General features: G+C 43.9%; 1 protein-coding gene across 8 annotated transcripts in view; it reads left to right on the forward strand.

Annotated features, from left to right (window-relative positions):
* Positions 1 to 255: 255 nt before the first annotated feature.
* SULF1 (sulfatase 1) overlaps positions 256 to 14,539 on the forward strand; it is a 98,101-nt gene continuing 83,817 nt past the window's right edge. For 3 of the 8 annotated variants that reach the window (XM_060277756.2, XM_060277762.2, XM_088675593.1), the window contains exons 1-2: positions 256 to 487; positions 12,073 to 12,131. The gene's annotated coding sequence lies outside the window, so the exon portion shown is untranslated. Of the gene's footprint in view, positions 488 to 527; positions 684 to 1,349; positions 1,628 to 3,633; positions 3,901 to 12,072; positions 12,132 to 14,539 lie in introns of those variants that run through there. The other 5 variants (XM_088675589.1, XM_088675592.1, XM_060277757.2 and 2 more) reach the window with 4 other exon arrangements.

Consider the following 14,539-nt stretch of genomic DNA (forward strand, 5'->3'; position numbering starts at 1 on the left):
AGTAGGAAGCCTTTTTTTTTTTTTTGGAGATTCCCAACAGCCTTGCCATGTGCTTTGCTTTGGTGCCCCCCCCCCGCATTTCTTTCCCTTGCGTCTCGCTCACAGCTGAGGGTCCTTTGGGAATGCAAGGAGTTGGGAGGCACGCTAAAGACCGCCCCCCCCTGCAAAGCCACCCTCTTCCCCCCCCCCAGCCAGAATAGGGGGCGGAGGCGAAGAGGCCTCCCCTCTACCTTCCCCGCTGACCCCGCCCCTCGCCTCCTGCTCCTGCGGCTGCTTGATTTCTTAATAGCCGCCCTTTTTCTGTCGGCAACTCTCAGGTTACCGGGCTTAAGTGCGCGCTCCGACCTGGAGCCTCGCGTAGTTGCCGTCTTCGTCGCCGGCGCTTCCTCTGGAGCCACCCCGCGCTGGCGATTGGCTCGGGCAGCCCCGCGGTCTTGACACAGCGGCGCGCCGAGGGCTTGAGGACGTGTTTCAACAGATGGTTGGGGTTAGTGTGTGTCATCGCGTTCGAGTGGGGATTAGGCGAGCCGAGGGCGGCCCAGGCGAAGCGGGGTGGTCTCCTCGGCTGCCCAAAGGAAGCAGCAGCCAAAGAGTGCGCTCTTTCCTCGGGGGGCGGGCGGGCGGGCGAGCGGCGGAGCGCGGAAGAGGGTCCCTTTTTACGCAGAGAGCGGCAGATCGTCCAGGTAAAAGGGACAAAAGTCACCGGAGGATTCCCTCCGTGCTGCCCCTTTCTCTTCCCAGCCACCCTTCTCTCTCTCTCTCTCTCTCTCTCTCTCTCTCTCTCTCTCTCTCTCTCTCTCTCTCTCTCTCTCTCTCTCTGCTTTTGAATGGAATGCTAGCCTGGCGCACTTGGTCCAAGCCGGTGGCGGCCGTCTTATCAATGCTCCTATTGTATGGCTGACAGATAACAGTGGGCAGAGCTTGATGCCTGCCTGCCCTCGCAGACCTGACACTCTGGATGCACTTTGAGGTCACGCTCGAGAAGGTGCAGCAGCAGCAGCAGTCTCTGGTCGGCAGGGAAGGTGGGGTGGGGGACGGGGTGGACCGCGGCGGGGGAGTGTCTTTTACACACCCACGTGCAGGCTTTCGATCCCATCTCCCCTCCCCTCCCGAGATTTCTGATGCTAAAGAAGTTTTAGTTGCGCCCTAGAGCGATGCCATGGTCTTACATCTCTTCCCACCACCACTGCCAGTAGTAGTAGATCATTCAAGTATCTAAAATAAAAAAGCGAAACAAAAAAGTTTGGCCGTGTTCTCCTTGGAAACCGCCCGCACGCAATTCTGCTATCTTCGTGAAACGGGTGCCATGAAAGAGCGGGGCGGAATTTGTGCTTTGGCCGGTTCAGAGAGGCAAGTCAGGTTCTTCTTCTGGAGAGGTCTCCGGTGTAGTTGGGGGTTTTTTGTTTTGTTTTTCCCGGGCCGGGCGGGCTCTTTTTTGGCAAATGCAGGGCTGGGCTGGGTTGGGGTATGTCTATGACTTGGCAAAGCTGCCTCCTGGATTTCCAGGGTGGTGATGGTGGGAGGAGAGCGAGCAGCAGCAGCAAGCTGAGAGCAACAGCCCAGCACTGTGGAGATGAGAAGCTGCCCTCGCAGCTGCGCGGAGCAGATGGATGTAATTCATTTGCAGGTCTGTTTGTGAAAGTTTTACGACTCGCTGAAAACTAAGTAGCATCACCATAACGGATCATTAAAGTCTAGCTGTATTTATTTATAGATTCTAAACAGGCGCTCCGAAGTGTTAATTAAATTGAAAGGGGCTTTTCTTTTTTTCTTTTTTAAACAAATCTGCAGGGAAGGAACAAGATGCAGAGACTTGGGCAAATAAATGGTCCTTAATCTGTGTTTAATGCGACGACTTTCAGGGCTACCCCTCGAAATTGATTTTGCCAACATGCTTCCTACCGCCACATGTGTGGATTGCTGCTTAGAAGGATTCCCGGCTTTAAAGCGCAATGTTATGCCCCTTGCTTTGGGAGTAAACCCCTTGAACTCAATGAGATTTCCTTGGTAAATGGAGGTAACTCCTCTCCAGACTCCAATGGTGCAAGTTACTTGCCAACATAAGTAGAATGTGCGGTTTGTTGGTTAGATATGGTTAGATATGATTGGCTCTCTGTTTCTTATATATTTCGAGGCATCCGGTTTTGTTTTGGTTGTTTGTGTTAATCTGTGACCAAATAACAATGTTAGCCTTAAAATAAATAAATACACATAGGCAATAACTCTTGCATCCCTTCTTGGAATGTAAGAATTGCGAGAGGTTATTCTCTCTCATGGGTGTGTGTGTGTGTGGGGGGGAGTTTTGCAGTGCCCTCAACCTTTACAGGTGAAAGATTCTCTAAGTGATACTGTGCCTAATCCTTTCTGGAGTAAGATCTGAGGAATGTAGGGGGGGGGGTTATGATGGAGGATGCGTGCTTCGGATAACACCACCCCTAAAACGTTTCAAGTTAAATGCATACATTTAACATTCCCCCCCCCCTCTGTTTGGCTGGCTTACAGGTTATACACCCTCTCTCTCCAAGAAAGCATCATTTTTCCTAAATAACCCCTCCAGCAGTATCAGATAAGGGTATTGGCAAACTGCTAATTAGTTAAATGAAATGACTAAAATGGGAGTGTTTTGATTCTCTCTCTCCACCCCCTTCCACACAAAGCTCCTAAGGAGAGGTGGAAACTTTCCCAGATATTTTTAAAGGCAGAAAAAGAGAACGCTTGCAAATGAGAGTTAAAACTTCCATGGGCTGAACAGCTCCAGCTGTCCTTTCATATCTGGGGAAATGTGGCTGGTGAGGCTTGTTCTGCAAGCCACTTTGTCTCCGCAAAGATATACAATATGGTCCAAGGCAAGGTGCAGCGGTGTGGTGTCAAGAATATAAACACGCTGAGTGGTGTCAGTCTAATTGCTTCCTGCTGTGGAGCTGTATTTTTGGTAACTGACCTACCACCCGATTCTGTGTATATTTACTCCAGAAGTAGGTCCCGCTGAGTTGGATAGAATTTGTGAGGAAGGATCGAAAGCTTAGTGACATTAATGTCCTTGAAAACTTCTGGGTGCCAAGAGGTGGAGGGAGAGAAACTAAGCAGGGATCTAAATTCTGCTCTCGCATCAATTGACCTGACAGGGGGACTATCTTTAAAAAGAAAAGACAATGCCCTCCAGCTAGTCCAAGCTCTCTGTCGAAGCAGAATCTACTGTTCCAGATGGTAAATGTTCAAAGGAATATTTATGGCTACTGCTGCATACCTCAGGTTGACATTTGGTTTCTTCCTGACAGCACTTGTGCTGGGTACACACAGATGAAGTTCCCATTAGCGACTCGACAGCTGTAAAACTGTTCAGAGTTTAGGATGTTGCACAGGGAGATTATCTGAAGAACAAGGGGGAGGAAAAAAAGTTCGGGGGGTGGGGTGGCGAAGCCCTGCGGCTGACAGGTCTCGGTCTGCCGCTATGCAGGACAATCTTCCAGTTTGGGTGGAATAGGCATTTTTGCCTCCATCCTCTCTCTCTCTCTCTCTCTCTCTCTCTCTCTCTCTCTCTCTCTCTCTCTGTGTGTGTGTGTGTGTGTGTGTGTCTTTTCTTTATGGAATGCAGAACATACCAGACAAGTCACAAGCCAACCTGGTGTAGTGGGTAGAGTGTTAGACTTGGAACAGGACTCATTGTTCAGCTATGAAGACCACTAAGTAGCTCTGGCCAAGTTGTTACTTGTCAAGCTAACCTAGAATTACAGTTTATAGCAGCCTGCCTTGCACCGAGTCAGAAAGTTTGGTTGCTCTGGCTCAGTCCTGAGTGAAAGCAGCTTTCCAGGGGTTCAGACAGGGTCTTTCCCAACCTTACCTGGAGATGCCTCGCAAGGTTGTGAGAAGTGGTGTAGTGGAGCTGGAACAGGAGAGCAGGTAAGTGTAGCTTCTGGGATGATTTCAGAGGCGGAGCAAAATGCCACCATCTTGGTCTGGCATGTGGATGAGGTGATAATAAGGCTTTCAAGTTTTAGTTGGTCACAGATTAGCATATAGAGGGAAGGGTGGTGGTGCCCCAGTCCATTCCTTTCCTTCTAAGCCTGCTTACTTTATGGCTGTTGACATCTTTGCCCTGCCTGCTTTATAAGTTATTGTAATGTGATGATGTTGTGTAAAGGTGTCCTCTGATATCCTCCTCCCTTTTTTTACAACAAAGAGTGGCTAATAGTTTTCACAATAATACTAATTACACGGGGAATGAAGAAAATATTCAAGCAGAGGCCTTATGCTTCTTTCTCTTGGCAGTTCACGTAAACAGTTTAAATAGTAATGCTTCTTTTTAAGATTGTTTATGTTACTAACGGAAAGTTAAATGCTGCATTTCATCTGGTGAAAGATCTTTTGTTAAAGCTCTGTGTTTTGCAACTCAAACCTATGCACTTGGTAACCTCCTCTGAGTTCAAGGGAGTTTACTCCTGCGTAACAGTGCACAAGAGTGCTGTCATGCTGCATGGCTCATCTGGGTTGTCAGTTGTTCCCTGTGAATCAACACAGCTGCCTGCATTTTTGGACTCTCCTTGTGAGTGCGGCTATGAACTGTCCTTGGAGACTTTCCTGTTGAGTTCCTGTAGCTCAACATTAACCTCTGGAACACAGGAAGCTGCCTTGAACACAGTCAGACAGTTGCTCCCATCTAGCTCAGTGATGTCTAAACTGGCTGGCAGCATTTTTGCAGGGCTTCGGGCAGGGGTTGAACCCAAGAGCTGCTGCCTGCAAGGCTCGACCTCTGAGCTACGGCCCTTCCCGTAAAGGTTGCTGGGACAAATGCCTTAAGAGAAAGGGTTGGGATATAAATGTCTGATGGTGGCAGGCATCACCATTGTGGTCAGAAAGAGCAGAACTGAAGGATCAAAGGTTGGGTTTTACTTGTGTGCCTGGGATGCCTTTCTCACCTGCACTCAAGAGACAGAAATGTAATTTCACTGAACTGTGCAACATTATTTGCTTTAACCCAGTTCATTTTTATTTTACGATTTTCTTGTCAGGCAACTGGCAAGGAATGCAGTGACTTGCTAGAGGCTGAACATGCTTTGATGTAGATTGGCTTAATTGTGTGTTAGTTTATTACTTGGCAGGGGGTTACTCTTTCTGGCACTTCATAGTCCAGGTAAGGTGAGCCTGCTCAGCTCTGCAGCATTTTGATTTGAGCTGTGGCTGGTTTATGTAAATCTTGCTAACAATGTATAACTGTGCATCTTTCAAAAGAGCATGGAATATATCTGAATAGATAAATAGGATGGGGGGGGAAGGAGCAGATTTTGTGATTGTCGCAGAATATTGTATTTTCTTATTCTGCTTGTTGCCATGCTCATCCTGGGAAAACTTGAGAGAAATACCGTAGTAGCAGATATCGGGATCCCACTTGAAATAGTAGCAGATATCAGGATCCCAGTTAAAGAACTTCGTGGGTTTTCATTCTGGGCAAGGACTAATGAAAACAGATTGTGAAACATGCTGAGATGGTGCGGGACAGCATTTCCAAATATGGAAGGCATTATAAACCACCACTCTTACAGGAAGTTAGGCATCTATGGAAAGAATGATTTTTGAATGATTTTCAAATACTCTTCTGGCTAGGTCATCTATTGCAAAGGATTTTGGATGGTTTATTATCAAGGCTTTGAGCCTTGATAATACAGAATCATAGAGCTGCCTAGGCGTATCAAGGTTTTTTTAAATTTAAAAAAATGATAGTGTTTATGTGTATAGGTACGGCTTATTACAACCATATGAAGTTAGAGTTCTGGTTGTGAGTTTGAAAATATAAGGAAGATTAGGTAAGGTAAAGCCAGTCTTTTTGGGTTTTTTTAAGAGTCTTTGCTCATTCTTCCACAGCAGGCATCCTCAAACTTGCTCTCCTCCAGATGTTTTGGACTACAATTCCCATCTTCCCCAACCACTGGTCCTGTTAGCTAAGGATCATGGGAGTTGTAGGCCAAAACATCTGGAGGGCCGCAGTTTGGGGATGCCTGTTCCACAGCTTGTTTGACATCCACTTGCATCCAGGAGCTATTTTTTATTTACACCAATGTTAGCTGCTGCTCTGCAGGCAGGAAATGACTTTGTTTCCCAAAAGTATATCTGCAGGTTGCTTCAAATCTCTGTTCTTTATAGGGCTGGATATTTACTCTTTTCTTATCTTCAGCGTTTTTGTATGGGATCATGTATTATTGGAACTATTTAAGAGATGACTAATTCATAACTGTCAATCATACTTTTTTTTTAACCTAGTCATGGAAATCAAGGCTGTATAAGCTTGGCTTACATGTTTGGCCTCCATGGAGTCATTAAGTGCAAAATACAGTAAGCACAAAGTGAACTGTCCTTTACATATTTTATGTTTACTTGGAAGTAATCCCTAGTGAGTTCAGCAAGATTATAACTCCCAAATACATGTGTATAGGATTTTAACCTTAATGTGTGATCACCCTGTGGGGTTCCTTCACCCCAAATTAAAAATAAATGAGGAATGCCTGATATTAGAGTGGAATTAAAGCCTGGGATATTGATCAAGATAGAAGTCCAACTGTCCAAAACACAATTAGCTCCTCTTCTATCATTGTCACCTCTGCTAGTTGACTAGAGAACTTGGAGACAAGTCAGTCCCAAACTGGAGGATAGTGATGTCACAAAAAAGAGAAATGGAGATTTCTGCTTCCAATGGCCATGAAAAGCAAATTGTTAAGATGAAGTAATCATCAAGATTTCAGTGGAATTTATTCAGGTATAACAAGGCACAGAATTGTTGGAAGATTTTAATACAGTAAATCTATTTTAGATTTTTTCCAGTTGAGGATTTCTGTCTTTAGTATGCTGTTACAATAAAGCCATCTTCACGTTTTCATAGAATCATAGAATTGTAGAGCTGGAAGAGACCACAAAGGCCATGTAGACTAATCCCCTGCAAATGCAGGAATCTTTTGCCCAATGTGGGGCTCAAACCCATGACCCTGAGATTAAGAGTCTCATGCTCTGCTGGCTGAGCATGTGAAGGAACCTTCACAGAATGAAGAGGAAACGGGATTGTACCACAAGCCCAGCTCCTAACATTAGGAACTCCCAGTGCCTCACCCCAACCTTAACCATGCATGAAGTGAGGAAGCCTACATGCATAGACTTTCCTTCTTCAGACATTCCCTTTAATCATGTGGAGCCTTCTTCATAATGTATGAAAAAGGCTTGAGCCTCTCTTACAGGGAAGGAAACCTGTAGTCCTCCAGATGTTGGTGGACTACAGATCCTATTATCCCTGACCTTTGGCTGTGGTGGCTGGAGCTGATGGGAGTTGGAGTTCAGCAATGTATGGTGGGCTGCAGATTCTCCATCCATGCCCTCCAGTTTCTAAAAATCATGTGTGTTGTTGCAATTCCCGTCCAGGCCACTCAGGGTGGGAGCAGGAATGGAAAAACAGAGGGTGGAGGAAACCACACCCAACAAATCTTGCACTGCTTGTCTCCATCTGTGTGTTTAGTTGCTTGTATGGTGGCTGCTCAAGTGGTTCGGGTCGGTTATAACAATGCCAAAGACAAACCCTTCAAATGAAAGGGGGCAGCTTTAACGTGACAGAACCATCCCAGCACCAATCATCCAAGCACGTAACACTGGAGGGAGGTTCCCACAAGGCTTGTAAATCAAACAGTAGCCGTGCTGCCAGCATATATGTGTGATGATTCCCAGCCATTTTTCAGAAATGAGAAGGGGACAGTGACTTCCAGATGATGCCATGTGTCGCCAAAGTTGCACAGAGCACACAAGATTTACTTAATTGGTTCAATGTCCCAGCAAAACTTGGGCTTTGAAGCCTTTCTTCAGAGGGAGATTATTTGGTTAAATGGCTTTTAATGCACACATAACATTCATTGGGTATTATGGTTTTTTGTGTAGCTACATTTATTACATTCCCCCCCCCAACCCTGAAGAAACTAAAATGGATACTTCATTGGGTCCATAAATCTAACGTGTGCCTTCCTAGAACCTTTATTACTCTGGGGCTATTGCCCTCCCTTATTGTCATTGGTCATCATAGTTCTGCAATTGGTTGTTTTAGATCAGGCATAGGCAAACTCTGCCCTCCCAGATGTTTTTGGCCTACAACTCCCATGATCCCTAGCTAACAGGACCAGTGGTCAGGGATGATGGGAATTGTAGTCCCAAAACATGTGGCGGGCCGAGTTTGCCTATGCCTGTTTTAGATACTGCATGGTGAATTTTTAAAAGTACTAAATGTACATTATGAAAACAGTGTTCTCACTCCTACAACTGTGCTGGCTAGGACTGATGGGGTTTGTAGTCCAAAACATCTGGCAGGCACCTGGTTGGGGAAGGCTGAAGTAGATGGTCTAAGCAAGATCGCGTAGTTGGAAGGACATCTACGCAGGTTTTTCAAGAAAGCACCTATGCCGCTCTATTCAAGAATAAATCCCATTGAGTTCAGTGGCACTCTTACCGGTAGGTAAGTGTATTTAGGATTGCAACTGACATCTTTGCTCATGATTCCTCAACGTAAAAAAACTATGGCTAGTTCTGATAATTGCTTGTACTTAATGGAAGCTATTACAGTGCAGAGTCTGTGGAAGAATTAAGATTATGGTTCTGGTTCAGTTTTCAATGGCAGTGACAATGTGCACTATTTCAGGGTCTTGCTGTCACAGGTGAAGTCCTGCTTCTGTAGTCTCGGTCCTTATAGAAAGACAACTTGCTTTTTTATAGCAAAGGCTGTTTAAGGCTGCAACTGATAAGATTTGCTTCTTGATGGGACTGGAAAAGCAGTAGTAATGCACAGAGTCTGCACTGGCTTTATTACAGCACTTTCAATACCTCTGTAGTTCAAGGCACACTCTGACATTTTGTTGTTGCACTGAGGTATGCTGACCCTGGCATGGTCTCCGCTCTGTACCACTCTGAAGCAGTTAGTACATCCACAAGACAGTGAAGACCACTGTCTCCTACACCCTTTCTAAAAATGAATTAGCCCAACCCTCCATAAACCATGCTTATGCCAGTGAGGTTTCCATATTCACAGATCTCTGTACATCTCTGAAAGGGATGGTGGACCCACCTACAAGTTCTACTTGTTGCAGTCCTGGAAGTGTTTGCTTGACTACTAGAGGAAGCAGAATGTTGGGTTAGATAGGTACTTGGTCTGAACCAGGAAGAGCCATCATGAAGTGGCGAGGTGAGGAGTCCTTGTTTCCTGCTACAAAAAAGGTGTGTGGATTAAAGCCTTGTGAATTATCTATTGCAGCTGGTGTCTGTGGGCAGAGCCTGTGCCCTCATGTTCTTTTCGCAACTGTTAGCTCTATTCCTTTGTGTACCACATGAGTGTGCAGTCATGCATCTCTTATGGGATGGTTGACAGTCTTTCCCTATCAACAGTCCAAGTAATTCATTCTGCTTAGAAATGAGAGCAGTTCCATTGCCATATCAGTAATGTGAATAAATCTCTGTGCTAGCTTGTAGGGAACTAAGCTTCAGTATGGTCATGTTGAAGTGACCACAGGGCAAAGAGTCCAAATATCATGGACATTAGTTCTTTCACTTATGTGGTTCCATGGGGTTCTGTTTTGTCCCCAAACTTTTTTATTGCCTGCATGAAACCACTGATGGAAGAGTCATCTGGTGATTGGAAGTTGGGTGTCATCAATATATAGGTGATACCCATATCTATCTATATCTATCTATCTATCTATCTATCTATCTATCTATCTATCATCTATCTATCATCAATCAATCATCTATCTCTATTGCTGTGGTGATCCTGAACTGTTGTCTGGGCTCAAGGGACTGAATGTGAGCTAATAAACTGAAGTTTAATCCATGCAAGACTCAAGTGCTTTTTGAATAGTAGGTCTGGGTCATGTAGTTCTGGCTGTTGTATCACTCCTGGTTAGATCTAGGTTGGACTACTGCAATGCACTCTGTTTGGGGCTGTCCTTGAAGAGTATTACAAAGAGCTATTAAAAATGCAGCATCTATTGTAGTTTTGGTGTTCACTGCTTAGGATGCATATATTATATATTTTCATTAGCTCTGGTTCCTATTAATTTCAGATCACAATTCAAAGTGGTGTTTGCTACCTAGAGAGTCCTAAATGGCTTTGGGGCTAGGCTTTCTGAAATACCCTCTCTTCCCACATGGATCTGCATACAGTGGTACCTTGGGTTACAGACGCTTCAGGTTACAGACTCCGCTAATCCAGAAATAGTACCTGGAATTAAGAACTTTGCATCATGATGAGAACAGAAATCGTGCTCTGGTGGCGCGGCGGCAGCAGGAGGCCCCATTAGCTAAAGTGGTACCTCAGGTCAAGACCAGTTTCAGGTTAAGAACGGACCTCCGGAACGAATTAAGTGTATTCACTGCATTAAGTATCTGAAGATCTGTTCCGTGTTCCACCATCTTCACTGATGTGCTTGGTTGGGGGACATTAGAACAGCTCGTTTTGGCAGCAGCACCAGATTGTCTAGCTCCTTTGCAAAAGAGGTTTTATTTCCCCCACTTCTTTGGATGGCATAAATGTTCTTTTAATCTGCCTTCAACTCCTGTTGTGAAGAGGTTTTTTTAAAAAAAAGAAAGAAGAAAGAAACAACAACAACCACCTGACCCTAACAGCCCTACTGAATACTGATTGAGATACTGTATTTCTTTTATCTCAATATTTTAATTGTATTCTAGTGTTTTTTTCATCTGGAACCAGCCTTTCAGGGCAAAAAGTGAGATAGAAATTATTTTAAATAAATTTAAAAAATCAAGCAAAGGTTAAAAGGGCTTGGAAAGTTTTGTTGTTGTTTTCTTTGGTAGATGTAAAAAAAACCAGAACTCTTGTGCTGTGTGGTCCTCTTGCATTATTCTGACCTGTGGAATAAAGTCTCTTCATCCAATAGGCTCTCAGTCAAACTTTTATACCGAATTCAAAGTCATTAAATAATTTATTCCCTTAAAAGCTTTGACTCTCTGTTATAAAGATCTTATCTCAAGGCACTCCCAAACTCCCCTTCTTGTTATGCTCCATGCTAAGTTATACTTGGCTCATTTCCTAGAAACTTTCTCTGAAAGATTTCTAAGCATACCAGATACTTACAATGAAACAATATGTGATAAGGCTTCTGCATAATATCTAGACATTTATCATCATTTTACTTAACCTGCCTATTTAGCCTAAATAGGAGCCACTCAAATTCCGACCAGCCTCACATTTCTGCAGTCTGGATTAATTTTATGGCCAAATATTTCATAATTTTTCTATAAATCTCTAGTCCTGCTCCATAGTTAAAAACACCTCATAGCAAATATGTTAATGTTATCTATGTGCTTCCAGCTTTGATGTCCAATATTGGAGTAAAAAGGTCAAATTGAGAATATTTTGTGAATGGGCTTTGTTGCAAATGCAAGATTTCAATTCCCTTATTCTTTTTCATTTGGAGTGAATGACATCATTTCTGCCAATCTGCAAGCCTTGTGCCTTAACAAATACTGTCCATGACAGCTTGTGAGGGCTAAATGCCATGACTGTCCTATTGGGTTTTTAAAAGAAGGAATATGTACTCTGATTTGGTCAGCATGTCGCTACTGGTACTATAATTTTGTAGTAAGTATTATGCAGATGCCGTTATTTATGTAGCTTGGCACGTACTTTGTGATGATGGTCAAGATCTGGTGCAGGGTTGCAGTTTCGGCAGCACTGCGACTGAGCAACTGTTTTACGAGCAGGAGGAGTCAGGTTCGGATCATGACATCTCCGGGTAGGACTGGGAAATGCACCCATATATTTTAATGTATATATTAAGTGGTTTATGATTGCTTTAAAATAAATGGCCTGTAGAATTCTAATGAGTTCATGCATAAGGCAGGCATTAACCCTGACTTCCAGTGTTCACATCCCAGCAATCTCTCTGTCTTGTACTGCAAATGTTTACATACCCTTTTATGTTTAAATAATTTAATGTTTAAATAAATAAAGCTGTCCTACAATGCTTTTAAAAAGTGGAGTTAAAAACATTTTTTAAAGAACACATATTTACTCACTGTTAACTTTGCTTCTCCCAACAGCTGGGCATTCACATCAGGACTCGTGTTTTACAGTTCCTTTCTTTCAAACTGCAGACAAGGTAAGCGAATCAATTTTTTCAAGGGACTAACCAGAGACAATTTGGATTCTGATGCAAACTAAATAGAGGGAAAGCAACAAGTTGAGAATCAGCGTCCTCCTTAGGTTCCACGATGCCATCATTTTTGAAGTGCATCATGACCTGGGGAGCAGGCAGCAACCTAAAGTGGGGGTGATGAAGTCTTCCTCGAAAATGGGACGTATGCAAGGACACAGATTCTACATTCAGGTTTTTACTTCTACACAACTAGAGAGGGGTGTGTGCGAGTGTGATGTATGTGTGTATACTTCTAACATGCAACCCTAACCAGGGCCGGCCCTACGGCTAGGCTGGGTGGCGCAGGGCGCCACGGCGCCGGCCCGCTGGGGGGGGCATGCAGCTGCGCCCACCCGCCGCTCTGCCACACCATTGGCAGCCGTGCTGCGTGCTGAGCCTGCCTGCCCAACACGCAGTAGCGCCTGCGACAGCCGCGCTATGTGTTGCACCCGCCCACCTGACGCGCTGGGAAACGGGGCAGGGGGCGCCGGAAGGATCTGACCCTAACCACACCTACTCAGAAGGATGTCTATTGAATTCCATGGGACTTTCAGATAAGCAGACTTAGGATCACAGCCTTGGTAAGTGTAAAAATATACAAAGATAACAGTATATACCACAGAATGTGTGTACACAAGAACTGGGGACAGGAGTCTTGTGGCTTAACCAGAGACAATAACATTTTGAAGGATGGGAAAGCCCTTTTCTACCAAAATACACATTTAAATAACACACACACACACACACACACACACACACACACACACATACACAAACTTCCAAGAACCATGGTGCAATACTCGACAAAATGCAAAATCTCATGGATAGCTAAGTTCTGATCTTCGTATTAGAGATGGGGATCAAGTCCTTTTGTATAGAACAAGAGGGAGGGAGTCATGGATATTAGAGAAAAATAGATTAGCTCTGATCTCCGATGTCTCTGCTCTAGTGATTCAAACATAATTTCACTTAGTTTAAAATAATCTTTGCATATTCATGTTGCTTATATAGCCTGGCTGGTAATATTTGCTTTATAATTGGATTGCTATATTCCCTCTGATTTTAAGTTTTATCTCCCCCCCTTTTTTTCTGCTAGCTGTTTCCTCTTAGCTCAGTGTTTTCTAATTATTATTTTACTTACTGGCTCATCTGCATTTTAGTTGCTTTATTGCTGTCTGTCTCCAGAAGAGTCTTTTTAACGGGGAGGAACTTTGGTTAAGCTAGTATGGTTAACTTTGTTGGCTAACATGAGAAGATGAACATGTAGTGAAAACATTTTGGCAGCTTCAAAGCAGTTATACTATCAGGGGTCATAGGTAGGGAATTCAAACCTGACCTAAAATCCATTGTTTTGTATTGAGCCTTAGTGGAAACTTATTGTTTATGAAATACTGACATGTAGATGATGAAACTAGAGCTGGGATAGCTCATTATTTAAGAGTGATGATCCAAGCTATTGTTTAAAAAAATGAGTATAAATTGACTTGTATGAGTATAAATATTTAGAGCTACCGTAATTCAGAAAAAAATAAGGAGGCCTTTAATACATTGACCCCTTATCAATGCTTGTTCCCTTCCTTTTGGGACATAGAGAAATCATTTTGATAAGAAGGGATAGCTCTTTAAGAATCCTTAGATAGCTTTGAAAATGTGGTTTTGCTTATTGCAACTCTCAGTACAGAGTTTTTTGCATATGTTCTGTGCTCTCATAGCATATCTTGTTATATAAATATTGCTTGGTATTTTAAAAGTAAACCAAGGCTGAAATCCTAATCCCACTGGACATAAACTGAATTCAATAGGACTTGTTTCTGAGTAGACAAGGCTAGTATTGCAATGTAAGTTTTTTTAAAATGAACTTTCTCTCAAATAATTAAGATTCCTATTATCCACCCAGGTGGCACTGTGGGTTAAACCACAGAGTCTAGGACTTGCTGATCAGAAGGTCGGCGGTTCGAATCCCTGCAACGGGGTGAGCTCCCGTTGCTCGGTCCCAGCTCCTGCCCACCTAGCAGTTTGAAAGCACATCAAAGTGCAAGTAGATAAATAGGGACCGCTCCGGCAGGAAGGTAAACAGCGTTTCCGTGCGCTGCTCTGGTTCGCCAGAAGAAGCTTTGTCATGCTGGCCACATGACCCGGAAGCTGTCTGCGGACAAACGCCGGCTCCCTCGGCCTATAGAGCGAGATGAGCGCCACAACCCCAGAGTTGGACACGACTGGACATGATGGTCAGGGACCCATTTACCTTTACCTATTATCCACATGATACTTGTCAGGTTTTCAGTTGCATCCCATCCCACTAACTTTTACTCAGAGTAGACCCACTTAAATTAATGGACCAAAGTTAGCTATGTTTGCTCTGTGTATGACTA

This window comes from Zootoca vivipara, chromosome 8 (genome assembly GCF_965207765.1).
Source record: "Zootoca vivipara chromosome 8, rZooViv2.hap1.1, whole genome shotgun sequence".
Classification (NCBI taxonomy): domain Eukaryota; kingdom Metazoa; phylum Chordata; class Lepidosauria; order Squamata; family Lacertidae; genus Zootoca; species Zootoca vivipara.